The sequence below is a fragment of the Vombatus ursinus genome, unplaced genomic scaffold (genome assembly GCF_900497805.2).
Source record: "Vombatus ursinus unplaced genomic scaffold, bare-nosed wombat genome assembly UNPS02004428.1, whole genome shotgun sequence".
Classification (NCBI taxonomy): domain Eukaryota; kingdom Metazoa; phylum Chordata; class Mammalia; order Diprotodontia; family Vombatidae; genus Vombatus; species Vombatus ursinus.
In genome coordinates, this window is record NW_020944206.1 from 265,172 (window position 1) to 280,401 (window position 15,230).

Sequence of the window (15,230 nt, forward strand, 5' to 3'; positions counted from 1 at the left end):
CTGAGACTGAGGTAACCCCTCCCTTTGAGCTGATCAGGAGGGTGGAAGTGCTGAGGCCATGCCCACCACGGAGTGGAAGGTCTGTTCTCCCCTTCCTCTCCTCCTCCCGCCCTCCCCCCTTGCCCCACAATGCCCTTGCTGTTTAGAGGCTACTGCTGCTGCTAGTGCTGGTACTGCAGCTCCCCCCTCTTCCCTCCCAGCAGTCTCAGTGCCTCCCCCATACATACAGCTGCACCCTCCCCCTTAGAGGAGAGGGGAGGGAAGGGTGCTGGGGGGGGGAAGCTTCCCCGAGGATGAACAGGAGTCTAGTTATCGCTGATGGGCTGATGGTACTGTTTCCCATTATCTAGGAAGAGATTCCATGGCCCTGATTGGTTCCTGTGGAGGACACTATGACGTCAGGATGCTGAGAAATAACCAATCATCATCTGCCAAGGTTTGTGATATGAGGAAAAATGGTAGTAGGAAGCAAGAGATGGCACAGCCCAGCAGGAAAACAAACCTTCCCAAGAAATAGCAGCAAAATTGTGCCCTCCCTCAATTGACTTCAAAAGCAAGGGTGTGGAAATGGCCCTTTACCAAAGCCCCAGATAAAAAGTTTATCTCAATTTGAAATACTAAAGAAAAAAGGGGTTATATGTGATTCAGAACAGCATACAATGTCCTGGGGCAGGCAGTTTGGGGCAGGGAACAAATCAAAGATGGCACACAAAGTTCTCAAACAGAAATTTCACCCCACTCCTGCATGATAAGATTCAGAGCAAGATAACGTATTTGACCTTTTTCCTTGTGGTCCAAAGAGGCATTTGAGGATTCCTTGAAAAATAATTCTCTCTCTCTCTCTCTCTCTCTCAGTTCAGTGATTCTTAAATTATCTCTCCTTAATCTGTTTTCCAGATCAGTTGCTATTAGTATTAGATACTAATCATGTTGTTCTATTTCTTTTCAGTCCTTGGACTTTGTTTTCATATTTCTTCTTGTCCCATAGAATCATTAACTTTTGTTTGGTCTATACTAATGTTCAGAGACTCTATAGTTTAGGTAAGATTTTGTACCTCTTGTGTCGAGCTGTTAATTTTCTTTTAAGTCATTCCTCCATCCCTCTCATTTCTTTTCTAAGTCATTCTTCTAGTGCTATCATTTCATTTATACAATTGTTTTTAATTCTTTTGTAAAGCTCATGGTTTATTTCGCTCCATCCAGAAATTCTAGATGCATTTATGACCCAACTTTGTTTCTCTTTGAGGCTTTGCTTGTGGATGTTTTGGAGTCATTCTCTAATTGGGCATTTGTGTCTTGGGCATATCTTTCACTGTAATGGGTCTTTATGGTAGGATTCTTTTTTTTTTTTTAATTCATTCTTCCAGCTTTGCTTCCTGACTTTAGACTTTGTGTTCAGGTCAGATTCTGAGCACTTAGACAGAGAACATCTGGACCTCACTTGGCAGGACTGTTTTGTATTCTCTTGGATCCTGCTGCTGCTTTCTTCAAGTATTTAGTGTTTTGTTCCTGTAATATCTCATGGATAGCTCCGACTCGAACCTTCCAGCTTTCAGTTTCAAAGTCAACAAACTGATAAGCGTTTATTAAGCTTCTTGAGGGCCAAGACTGTTGTTGTCTTCTTCTCAACTCCTAGCGTCTGGCATTTGTTGTTGTTTTGCTGTTTAGTCGTACACAACTATTCATGACCCTATGGACCATAGCATACCAATTCTGTCCATGAGGTTTTCTTGGCAAAGATACTGGACTGGTTTGCCATTTCCTTCTCTAGTAGATCAAGGCAAATAGAAGTTAAATGACCTGCCCAGGGTCACACAGCTAGTAAGTATCTGAGGCAGGACTTCCTGATTCCAGGCCTAGCACTCTGTGCACTGATGGCCACTGAGCTGCCTCTCTGCCATATACTAAGTGCTTATTAACTACTTGATGACTTGACTTAAGTTGAATTGATTTCTACCAGACAATCCTCTTGACGTAGGCAAAGTGGCTCCTGTCCCACTGTTCCATGTAGTACAGGGAGCAGTGGGACAGGAGCCACTTTGAGAACACTTTTGAGAAGGTGGAGAAACTGGCCCTTAGTCCTGGGCCCAGGGTCTGCCCCGTGAAGCATTTCCAGTGGTTTAGTTCAGATACAAATGTCTAAGACAAGCTGGGGGGAAGCATCAGGGCAAAGCAGAGGTCCAGCCCATGTGGGAGGGCCCTTTGAGGAAGGAGAGAGAACATTTCCATTGGGAGGTCTAGAAAGGCTACAGAGGAGGCGGCCCCTGAGCTAAGTCTTGAAGAAGAATCTTGGAGGTGGTGCAGACGAGCTGGATGGTGTCATGGTTGTGCCTCCAAATGGAACCTTCTAGCACATTTTGTAATGAGGGTGGAATTGGAGGTGGAGAAGCCTCCCTCTGTGGATGCTGCCTAATGGTGTCCTTGGGCTCCCTGAGACATGCCCTGGGGCTCTACCCCGCTGAGGGAGCCAGCTGTGACACACTGCTTGTCAGTGGAGGGTCAAAGTCACTCAGTATCCCTGGGACCACAAGGAAGGGTGGGATCATCACTTCTCTCCTCAGGCTCAAGAAGAAAGTGTCTTTCAAAAGAGACCAGAATTTAAGAATGCCTTGAAAAGGCTAGGTCAGTTGACGTAAGGAATTTTTTTTGTTCTTAAGTTGCAAATAGAAATAGGAGGAGAAAAATCTTTATTTCAAAGTAAAATTATATTATCTGCTTGGACTTATGTGTATTTAAAGGGCATTGCACAGATAGGAAAAAGAAAATATTTATTATCAACTATATTTTCTTGTCCATTGAAGGTCTGGGCCTTCTGGAGTTAATCTCTCTCGGCCATGGTTTCATTATCTGCTAAATAAGTGGGCTGCACTTAGTGACCTCTGAGATTCCTTCCTATTCTACATCTAGGAGCCACCTCTCAGCATGAGGGGCTTACCCCCCCAGAGGCTGGTGATGTTCTTCCTTGAAATCTTTCTGTTCAAAGTTCAAAGGGATACTGTATAGAACTTGATAAAATAATAACACAATTCATTAGGAGGAAGAAAGAAAAGATCTAGAATTTCAAGAAAGATAATGAAAAAGGGTAGAAGATGAAGGAAAAATAGCACTTTCAAGCCTCAAAGTATATCATAAATCAGCAGTCAGCAAATACATTTGGGCATGGTTAAAAACTAGAGATATAGTTCACTGGAACAGTCTAGACAAGAAAGAATCAGAAACATTGGAGCTAAATGACCCAGTGTTTGATAAACCAAAAAGCATAAATTACTTAGAAACTTATTATTTGATTTAAAAAAAAACTGCTAGGAAAGTGAGAAAGCAGCCTGGTCGAAATTAGGCTTAGATAATAACCTTATGCCTTTTTTGGCAATTCTAAATGGATACATAATCTTAATATTAAAGATCATACCATTTTTAAAGAGTAGAAGAGAGACAGATCATATACCTCTCACAGTTATGGGTTGGATATGTATTCTTAACCAATTGAGATATAGCGTTCATTACAAAAGAGAAAATAAATCATTTTAATTACATAAACCGAAAAGCTTCTACACAAGCAAAATTTACGCACTAGAGTAAAAAAGGAAGTGGTAGAATAATAATTTTTTTTAATTTCTAAGATAAGGGTTTATGTCTAAGCTATATAAAGAACTAAACACACACACACACACACACTCACTCACTCACTAGAAGCCATTCTCCAATAGAGCACTCATACAAGGATATATACAAACAGTTCTCAAAAGAAGAATTGCAAACTATTCACAACCACATGAAAGAATCCTCTAAATCACTGATAATAAGAAAACTGCAAATCAAAACAACTATGAGGTTTTCCCTCATGCCAGCAAATTAAATTTTTGCTTTTGAGCAGCTAGGTGGTACAATGCTGGGCCTGAAGTCAGGAAGATTCATCTTCCTCAGTTCAAATCTGGCCTCAGACTCTTACTAACTATGTGACCCTGAGCAAGTCACTTAACCCTGTTTGCCTCAGTTCCTCTTTGCCTTTATCAAACATTAGATTACTATGGTCATTTACTACTACATATTATGTACCTAATCTATTCCAATGATATGCCACTCTAATCTTAGCCAGTACCAAATTGTTTTGATGATTACAACTTTGTAATACTTTGTAATGCTTTGAGATCTGGTACAGCTAGGCCACCTTCCTTCACATTTTTTTACATTGATTCCCTTGATATTTGTAACATTTTGTTCTTCAAGAGGAATTTTGTTATTTTTTCTAGCTCTATAAATTAATTTTTGGTAGCTTAATTGGTATGGGACTGAATAACTAATTAATTTAGGTAGTATTGTCATTTTTATTATATTGGTTTAGCCTACCCATGGGCAATGAATATTTTTCCAGTTGTTTAGATCTGACTTTATTTGTGTGAAAAGTGTTTTATAGTTTTATTCATGCAGTTCCTGGGTTATATGTCCTACACCCAGTGCCAGCAAAGGGTCTACTGTAATTTCGTTCTGACCAGTTGTCTGACCCCCTTACTTTCTATGGGCTGAGAGGTTTGGAAGCCACCACTGCACATTTGGTCTCCCCCAAAACTTGCTGTTGGCTTGCCAGGGTATAGCCTGCACTATACTCTTACCCCAGTGAGACAGACCCTTTCTGCTGACCTTCTAAGGTGTCTTGTACTGAAAATTATTTCACCCCACCCTTTTGTTGGTTCTGGGCTCTAGAATTTGTTTTGAGGTATTATTTTAACATTGTTTGGAGGAGAATTTGGGAGAGTTCAGGTGAGTCTTTGCCTTTACTCCACCATCTTGGCTTTCCCCTTTCCCACCCAGAATTTCTTTTTATTAATTATTATTAATAATATGTTAATATATTGTGTATTTATACATCAATATATTATAATAATTAATTGTTAAGTATGAAAGACCAAGAAGTAATCCAGTACGTGGGAGATTATTGGGTTGCTGCTACTGCTGTTCAGAGCTATCCCTGGGGACAGTTTTAATAATGGTTAGCAGATACAGGCTCAGGGAATGGAGGAAATCCCTCCAGGATCTTTGTGGGTTTTTTTTAACTAATTAATTTATTTTTAGTTTTCAACAATCACTCCCATAAGCTTTTGAGTTTTAAATTTTCTCCCCCTCCCTCCCCATGACAGTGTGCAATCTGATATAGGCTCTACATATACATTCCTATTAAATATATTTTCACATTAGTCATGTTATAAAGAAGAATTAGAACCCAATAGGAGGAACCACAAGAAAGAAGAAACAAAATAAAACAGAAGGAAAAAAAAAGAGCAAATAGTATGCTTGATCTGCATTCAGACTCCATAGTTCTTTCTTTGGATATGGATAGCATTCTCCATCATGAGTCTTTTGGAGATGTCTTAGATCCTTGCATTGCAGAGAGGAGCTAAGTCTATCAAAGTCAGCCATCGCACAATGTGACTGTTACTGTGCACAATGTTCTCCTGGTTCTGCTCATTTTACTCAGCATCAGTCCACAGAAGTCTTTCCAGGTTTTTCTGAAGTCCTCTTGCTCATCATTCCTTATAGCACAATAGTATTCCATTACATTCATATACCACAACTTGTCTGGCCATTCCCCAGTTGATGGGCAGCCCCTCAATTTCTAATTCTTTGCCACCACAGGAAGAGCTGCTATAAATATTTTTGTACATGTGGGTCCTTTTCCCATTGTTATGATCTCTTTGGGATACAACTTTAGAAGTGGTATTGCTGGGTCAAAAGTTATGCACATTTTTATAGCCCTTTGGGCATAGTTCCAAATTGTTCTCCAAAATGGTTGGATCAGATCACAACTCCACCAACAATGCATTACTGTTCCAATTTTCCCATATCTTCTCCAACATTTATCATTTTCCTGTTTTGTCCCCTGGGATCTTTGTGCAAAAACTCAGGGAGCCTACCTGCTAAGGACTAACAAAGGAATTGGCTAGTGTCTAGGGGCTCACATGTAATGTACAAGTGTGTATCTGTAATTTTTTGTCATGACATTTGCAAATTAATGATTTCTCATTTTTAAAGACTATGATGGTAGTGGATGTGATTGACTAGTAGGGGAAGAGTCCAGGGGCTTGTGGGGTTCACCCCCAATAGGACTACCTTTTTTATTAATTAATTTATTTTTTAGTTTTCAACCTTCACTTCCATAAGATTTTGAGTTCTAAATTTTCTCCCCCTCGCTCCCCTCCCCCCACCCCAAGATGGCATGCAATCTGATATAGGCTCTACATATACATTCATATTAAACATATTTTCACATTGGGATTACCATTTTAAAAGCCTTTTTGGACTAGTATATGCCTCTGTAATTGTTTTGGTGGCATATATATATTTTAGATAACAAGTTATTAATTCTCTTTCATACTTGTTAAGTATGAGAGACAGCATCTTTTAGCAGATAGAAAGCTGGCTTTGGAGTCAAGAGAAAGTGACTTCAAATCCTGCTACTGCTACAGTCACATACTGGCTGTATGATCCTGGGCAAGTCATTTAACTAACCTCCCAGTGCCCCAGGTAACTATCAGGGTATAATTTGCTGACTTGGTGACTATTGGCCTTCTGCAAGCTTCCTATTCAGATGATGATTTTTAAAAATGTGTAAATTAAATTTTAGAGTATTGTCCTTTTTACTGCACTGAAATGACCCATCCATGAACACTGAATGTTCAAATAATTATTTATGTCGTCCTTTAGTTGTCATATGAATTTCTAGGCCGATTAATTCCCATGATAATGATTTTTTTTTTTTTGCGAGGCAGTTGGGGTTAAGTGACTTGCCCAGAGTCATACAGCTTGTAAGTATCAAGTGATCAAGTGCCTGATAATGATTTTTAAATGGAGTTAATTTTTTTAATAAAGATTACTAATAAATAAAAGTATACTTGACTTGTGGGGGGATTAGTCTTTTACCTGGCTAACTCATTTTTGTCTCAATTTTTCATTGACAGTTGAATTGTCTAGATATGCTATTTGCAAATAATGATATTTTGACCTTTTTATTTCCGTTGATCGCTAAGTAGAAAAGTAATCTTTTTTCCTGTCTTTTTTTTTTGGTGATTGCTTTAATTTCTAGGGCAATGATTAATAGAAATTGTTACAGCGGGCATTCTTGTGACACTTTTTAGTGAGAATACTTCAAATGTTTTTCCACTGCATAATATTTTGGCTCCTGATTTAAGGCAGATACTTTTTATTGTATTGGGGTGAAATCCCTTCATTTCCATTATTTTTCTCTATTGGAGGGAGCTTATTACTTGACAAACGTTGAAATCCCAAGTTCAGAGCAAACTACCAGTCTCTCAGGAGGGAGGTAGCCACTCACTCTAACTGATCAAATTAAATTCCTTTTGTTGTCTTGCTCCAGTAATGAAGGTCCACCACACAGAAGCTGGAGATTGGGTTTTTTGTGATCACTGTCCAGTGGGCAGCACTCCAGGCTCTGCCAGCTTCCATGGAATTAGTTATTCACTTTGGTCCCTGCTCTCTTTCTGGGACTGTTAACAATGCTAATAAAGGGCAGATTTCCGAATCAGCAACACTTTGATTCCTTTGAGCTTACTATAAATCATAAATCTGGAAAGGAACTTCAAAGACAATCTAGTCCAACTCCTTTACTTGACAAATGAGGAAACTGAGGGCCAGGGAAATTAGGTAGCTAGGTAGTACAGTGGTTAAAACTTGGAATCAGGAAGTTGTTCAGTCATTTCAGTCCTGTCTAACTCTTCATGACCTACACCTGGGGTTTTCTTGGCAAAGATACTGGAGTAGCTTGCCATTTCCTTCTCCAGCTTATTTTACAGATGAGGAAATTGAGGCAAACAGCATTAAGTGACTTGCGTAGGGTCACACAGTTAGTAAGTGTCTGAGGCTGCGTTTGAACCTAGGAAGAAAGACTTCCTGACTCCAGGCCTGGCATTCTATCTACTGTGCCACCTAGCTACCTGAGAATCAGGAATCCATGAGTTCAAATGGGGCCTCAGATGCTCACTGGCTATGTGACTCTGGGCAAGTCACTTAACCTCTGTCTCCCTCAGTTTCCTCACATGTAAAATGGGGAAAATAATAGCACCTACCTCACAGAGTTGTGAGGATAAAATGAGATGATATTTATAAAGTGCTTAGCACAGTACCTGCCACATAGTAGGGGCTACATAAATGATAGTTATTATTATTTAGTTGAATGATTTATACAAGGTCATCAGAGATAAGATTTCAACCCCCATCCTCTGACTCAAGAGCCAGTGTTCTTTTCATTGTACCATACTGCCTCTCAGAGAGTATATTACCCTGATTTGAAATACTGAATCAAACAATAAGTACTTGATTTGTACTTATTAATACAAGTATAACATTAGTACAATCAAATATAATAAGTATTTGATAGTAGTTGATTTGGTTGCAGGGTTAAATATGGTGAATTAGAAATCTCTTTAAATCAAGAGTTCTTAACTCAGGGTCCCAGGACTTTTGTTTTGTTTTGGTTTTAATTTTGTAAACTGTATTTGGTGTAATTGATTTCCTTTATATTCCTCTGTAGTTTATTTTTTTGCTTTTAAAAACATTATTCTGAGAAGGGGTCCAAAGTCTTCTCACCAGACTGCCAAATGGGTTCATGACCCCTCAGATTTTAAGAACTCCTCCTCCAAATGAATGCAGTATGTGTAAGCAGGTTTGGAAATTCCAATATGTCGGTGTGTTCCCATTTCAGTATGTTTTAGTCTAACTCTAACCCAAACCGTAATATTGTACCACAATAAAGGTTTACCTTAACCAAGAAATTGAGAGGGATTTCAAAAATCTTAAAATTAAGTCATTGTTTGCACCTGAATTGTAATGGTTGGAATAGTCCAGAGACATTGAAAATGTAACCCAGTCTACCTTACTTTTGCTTCCTTAATCATCCCTTTACAATTTGATGAGCATAGGCTGAGAACATATCAGCACAACTTCCATTTTCCTTATCTGATTAGTGGCTGCAGCTATAGGGTTTCTATGAAAAGTATTTCATCCACACATTGGATTGGGTCTGGGACTTAGAATTAAGGATGTAGGAACAATATTAAGATGTCATGTAGCCCATTTTCTGCTTGGGGCATAACTCATTTAAACCATCTCATAGAAATAGAAGACTTCCAGAAGAGACTCCCTCCAGCCTGCCCCCTTCAACTAGTAATCTATATTATCCCAAAATCCTTCCCACTAAAATGGAACATGGCATGACAGGCTTCGGTTTTCTCTACTTTTCTTTTGTTCTACTGCAGGGAACATCAGAAATCCTCAGTCACTCAGACATTGAAATAATAAAATTGTTATTGACATTTTCAAATGAAGACACAGTTGGTACCCCCTCTCTAATTGAACTACTAGAAGAACATGAAGGTAGAGAATTGTGTTTTTCTGTTTGTGTCCCCTTGGTACCAAAGATAGTGCTGTCTGTGCAAGGGAGCTCAGTAAGTGACGGTTCATGCTCTGTCATCACTGTCTGGTGTACATGACCGCCTACTTTGCCATCTTGACTTGCGTCATCTATGAACTAGAGTCAAAAGAAGTCACAGAATTGCATCATTTGAGAATTGAAAAGAATCTTCACAGCCATCTAGCCCAACCCCTACATGAAAGGAATCCCCGGTGTATCTTAATCAATAAGTGATTTTCTTTCCTCTGCTTGAAGACCTCCAAGGATGGAGAACTCTCTACCTCTCTAGGCGGCTGTTAGGTTTTTGAAAAGCTCTAATTTCTAGGAAGTTATTCCTGACATCAAGCCTAAATTTGCCTTTTTGCAACTTCCCCCCACTGCTCCTGGTGCTGCTTTCTGGGGCCAATTAGAACGAGGCTAATCTGTCACCCATGTGACAGTCTTTCACATATTTGAAGATGGTCTTCATGATGTCTCCCCCTGAGACTTCTTTTTCCAGGCTGAACATGCCCATTTTCTTCAACCTATCCCCATATATCATGGACTCAAGACCCCAGACCATCCTGGTTGTGTTCCTCTGGACCAAGCCAGCATGTCAGTATGCTTGAATTGTGCTGCCCAGAACCGAACATGATACTCCAAATGAGTTCTGACAAGGGCAGAGCACAGTTGGACTATCACCTCCCAATTTGCAGAAGCCATGCCTTTGCTAATGCAGCCTGAGGTCACATTAGCTTCTCTGGCTCCCATATCCCACTACTGATTCCTATGGAGCTTGTAGTTCACTAAATCCCCAGATCTTTTTCAGAACTGCTAACCATGCGTCCCCCATCTTACACTTGGGATATTGGTTTTATTGTACCTAAGTGCAGACTTTACAGATATCTCTATTGAACTTCAGCTTATTAGATTCAGCCCAAAGCTATAGCTGTAGTTTGGAATCCTGACTCTCTCATCTACTGTATTAGCTAGCCCTGCCAGCTTTGAATGAAATTTGGCTGAACATTTGACCAGCTTTGCCTTTATGCAAATCATTGATAAAAATATTAAATAGCCCAGGGCCCAAGACAGATCCCTGAGGTATCTTCACTGGAGACCTCCTGCCAATACTGACATCGGAGCATTGGCTATACTTTGTATTTGGCTATCTGACCAGTTTCAAATCTGTCTGATTATATTATTGTCTAATCCATATGCATCCATTTTCTCCAAAAGAATGGTAGAAAATATTTTATCAAAAGCTTTGCTACAATCTAGGTAAACTGCATCCACAGTGTTTCCCTCATATACTAATTTAACAATCCTGTTAAAAAAGAAAATGCAGGTGGTTTGAGCTGACCTGTTCTTGATGAAGCCATCCTGGTTCATTGTAATCACCATTTCCCTTTCTAGATTTTTGCCAGTCAGTTCTCTAATGATCTATTCTATTATTTCTCCAGGAATCATAGTAAAACACATTGGCCTAATAGAGTGTGCAGACTTGGTTGTCTTCTCATTTTTCAAAAATGAGATGAAATTTGCCCTTCTCTATCCTTGTGGTACTTCTCCTATTTTCCATAATCTTTCAGATATCACTGACTGGGGCTCAGCCCTCCTATCTGCCAGTTCTTTCAGGACCCAAGGGTGCAGTTAATTTGTGCCTGTTGGTTCAAACTCATCCGAGGGAACCGGATGCTCACTTATTAGCTCCTGATTTATCTCAAGTATAGTCATTTGGGTTGTCATTTCCAGGATACAGGTGAATTCTCTCTTGTTTGAGAAGAAATGTATACATTTTAATTCAACAAGCACTTACTGAATCTGTAATATTTGTTATACACTGTGCTAGATTTTGAAATTTGCAATTGATTAAACAGTGTTTTATGTAAACCAAAGTACAAACCAAATGAATTCTGTGCTAAGTGTAGGTTGCTGCTTTTAGCTCCAACTGTTAAAAAAAAAATGAATCATGCTGCAATAGAGAAGGAAAATGTTGTTCCAGGTACACAGAACTTAGCCAACACCAAAAAAACAAACTGACTCTTTAAATTTCATGCAACATTTCACTTTAATGACAATGTTTTACATAATATCTACACATCACATAGGTTTCCACTGAAGAGACATAAATACAATAAGCAGTGGATAACTGATATAATCTTACAGTGAAATCATGTTGGATTTGGATTTGAGCCCAGGCTCTGCTACCTCCCCCCGTGTGACCTTGAGAAAGTTTCCCCTCATGAACTGTTTCTACGTCTGTCAAATGAGTCATTTGGACTAACGACTTCTCATAATCCTATAGTCTTGCTAATTGGAGTAGTTTTGGGGAATAGGCAAAGTCAAGATATCACCAAAGCATCCCTTTTTCTTTAATCTCACCATGTCAGAGAAGACTATTTTGTAGCCAGTGAACAAATACACCCACCTGTAGTTATTAATCTAACATCAGTATTGGAGCCATCAACATGTTAAATATAATTCCCATTATGTTTTACTGGATGTTTATCCAATTTGGTAGCATAGTGGATAGAGTATTGAACTTGAAGTCAGGAAAACCTGATTTCAAATCCAACTGCAGACACTTCCTAGCTCTGTAATTCTAGGTAAGTCACCTAACCTTTCTCTCAGTTTGCTCTTTGCAAAACAGAGATTATGATAGCACCGACTTTCCAGGGTTGTTGTGAGGATCCAAAGATAAAATATATATAAAGCACTTTGCAAACCTTAAATCAAGAGAGCTATCATTATTAATATGGTGAGCACCAGACCTGGAGTCAGGAAGTCCTAAGTTCAAATCTGGTCTCAGACACTTCCTAACTGTGTGAGTTCCAGCTCGTCACTTCATCTCTGCCTGCCTTAATTTTCTCATCTGTAAAATGGGGACACTAACAGTAGCACCTATTTCCCAAGGTTGTTGTGAGGATCAAATGAGATAACATTTACAAAGCACTTTCCAAACATTCAACACCTATACAGATACCAGCTAATAACATTAGTATTGTGAACCTGTTAAATGATATTTAAGTGGTTCTTTCTAAGTACACATATGACAACAACAAACAATGTTCTCCAACCTTTATTTCATCTGTTCAGCCTTTGTGTTATTACCTCCCTATACATGATAGAGATGTAAATAAGCAACAGAAAGATGACAAAGAAATCGTCCAGAAACCCCAGAATCCCAAACAAGCCTTCAGGAACCAAATCCAAAGGTGATATCAGGTAGAAAAAGGCTCCCACTAAACACAGGACAATCCTGATGCGAAACATCCAGAAAAGTCCTCCCACCGAAAACAGTTCCCGGAATGCATGCCTTAGCAGAGTGGGGAGATCCAAAAGTCTGTCCATAATAGACCGGGGCTGCCCTGAGAACCTTCGGTTGTAGTCATGGATATCTTGATATAAACGCCGGGCATCGACAGAATGGACATCTTCACCAAACACAGGAAATAGCAAAGTCACTGTCTGTCGACAGATTGGACAACTGACCATGCCGAGCCATGAACCATAACGCCAGTAAGCAATCAGGCAGTTGCCGCAGAAGAGGTGGCCACAGTTGGTTTCGATGGGAAGAGAGGCATGATGTAAACAGATGGGACAGGACAGGTCCGTGTAGAACTGAGGTCGAGGGGCCGGCGGATCTTGCTCCCTGTGGAGTTGTTCTCTCAGTACCCTGACGAGCTCCTGGTTGTTGGGGTGGATGTGCTGCTGAGCACTTCTTAGAAGGGCATAGCCCACGACAGCTAGGAAGGCAATCCCAAGCAGCACGGCCACGAGCACCTGGTCACTGACTCCTTCGATGAGAGAGTCCTCGGTTTGCAAACCGTGCACCTTAGGGGGATGCTTGGCCATGGTTGCTCTGGCCCCGCGAAGGGCCACGTGGCCCGCACCCGGGCCCTAGCGTGAGGCTTCCGAGGGTCGCTGTCCAAGGTCCCCCAGTTTGGAGCGGCAGCCGGGGGTCTGCGCTTATTGTTGGTCACTGCTGCCCGGGCCCAGCGGGGGTCGCTGTGGCCCGGCTTCGGCCAACGGCGGCGACCGCGGCTTCTCGGAGAGCGGACTGAAGGCAGGAGCGCGAGGCGGGCTAGGCTAAGCGGCTGCTGCGGCGGCGGCGGAGGAGCTCCGGCTTGCGGCTGCAGGGGTTGCTGCAGAGCCAATTGCTGCTGTTGCGGCGGCGGCGGCGAGGACTCTGGGCAGTCCGCGCGGGACGTAGGCACGCAAGCGCAGAGGGTTTCGTTGTCCGCGACCTCCGGTTGCTAGGCAACCGCGGCTTGCGCTCGCGCTCGCGCGCCCTCTCTCCCTCTTCCCCCCCCCCCCCTCTTCCCCCCCTCCCCCCCCCCCCCACTCGTTCTCGAGCTCCCTGAGAGGGGTTGGGGCGTTCAGAAGATGCTGGGCACCTGCTGCTGAGGCTTACAATGCCTTACAGTGTGTGTGCGTGTGTGTGTGTGTGTGTGTGTGTGTGTGTGTGTGTGTATGTTGGGGTGGGGGGGCCGAGGAAGAAAGGGGGATGAGTTTGTGTGAGTGCATGTGGGGGGTGTATGTGGGGAGAGGAGTGTGTGCATGCGTGTGTGTGTGTGTGTGTGTGTGTGTGTGTGTGTTGTATGCGTCTGTGTGTCATTTGGGGAGTGAGCTCCCTCTTCTCTCCTCTTCCTCAACTCCTGTCACTCAGGTGCCTTCTGCCACTGTCTCCTCCTTCACCCCAGTTTCACATGATGAAGTGACCTTAATCTTTACCAAAGCTCACCCCTCTACCTGTTCAGACAACTTCTTTACATCCCACCTCCTCCAACACATTGTCCCCTCTGTCATCCCACTCTCATTTATTTTTAATCTCTCCCTGTCTATGGGCTCATTTTCACATACAGACATGACACACACACACACACACACACAATCTTTACATTCCCTACACTTCACACAATCCCCACAGCACACACATACACATACACACATACACATGCCCACCCACCCCTTCCCACTGCCTACAAAAAGTCCATGTCTTCCCTCTCCTGAAAGAACGCTGGCTTTATCCTTCTATCCCTGCTGTCTATCATCCTGTATCACTTCTGCCTTTAGGCACTATACTTCTCAAAAAGGAGTCTTCAATAGGCACTTCCACTTTCTTTTCTCTCCCTCTCACCTTAACCCCTTGCAATCTGCTCCCACCTTATCATTCCACTAAAGCTGCTCTCCAAAGTTACTAAGTGTTCTCTTAGCTGCCAAATCCAATGACCTTTCTCCTTTCTCCTTCTCAACCTCTTTGTAGCCTTCGACGCTGTTGATCACTCTCTCCTCTTGGACACTCTCTTCTCTCTAGGTTTTGGGGACACCCCTCTTTCCTGGTTCTCCTCCTACCAATCAGATGGTTCCTTCTTGGGCTCCTTTGCTGGATCTTCAACCAGATCACACCCTCTAACGTAAGTGTCCCTCAGCGTTTTGTCCTAGGCTCTCTTCTCTTCTTCCTCTACACTACTTCCTCTCATCAGCTCCTTTCCGTGTTGATGATTCTCAGATCTACTTATCCTGCCCCAACCTCTCTGCTGACCTCCAGTCTCCCATATCCAGCTGCCCTTCAGATAACTGGAAATGGATGTCCAGTACATACCTTAAACTTGACATGTCATTATCTTTGCCCCTAAACCCTCCCCAACTTCCACCTTCCCTAGTACTATAGAGGGCAACACCATCCTCCCAGTCCCTCAGTCTCACAACCTAGGACGACCATCCTGGATTCCTTACTATCTCTCACCCCCCCATCTCCAAGCTGTTGCAGGACTTGTCAATTTTACTTTTGCAATATCTCTCAAATATGCTCTCCTCTTTCCCCTCT

The 15,230-nt window shown here is 41.8% G+C and overlaps 1 pseudogene; it reads right to left on the reverse strand.

Annotated features, from left to right (window-relative positions):
- Positions 1-12,484: 12,484 nt before the first annotated feature.
- LOC114023469 lies at positions 12,485-13,255 on the reverse strand (annotated as a pseudogene).
- Between the last annotated feature and the right edge of the window lie 1,975 nt (positions 13,256-15,230).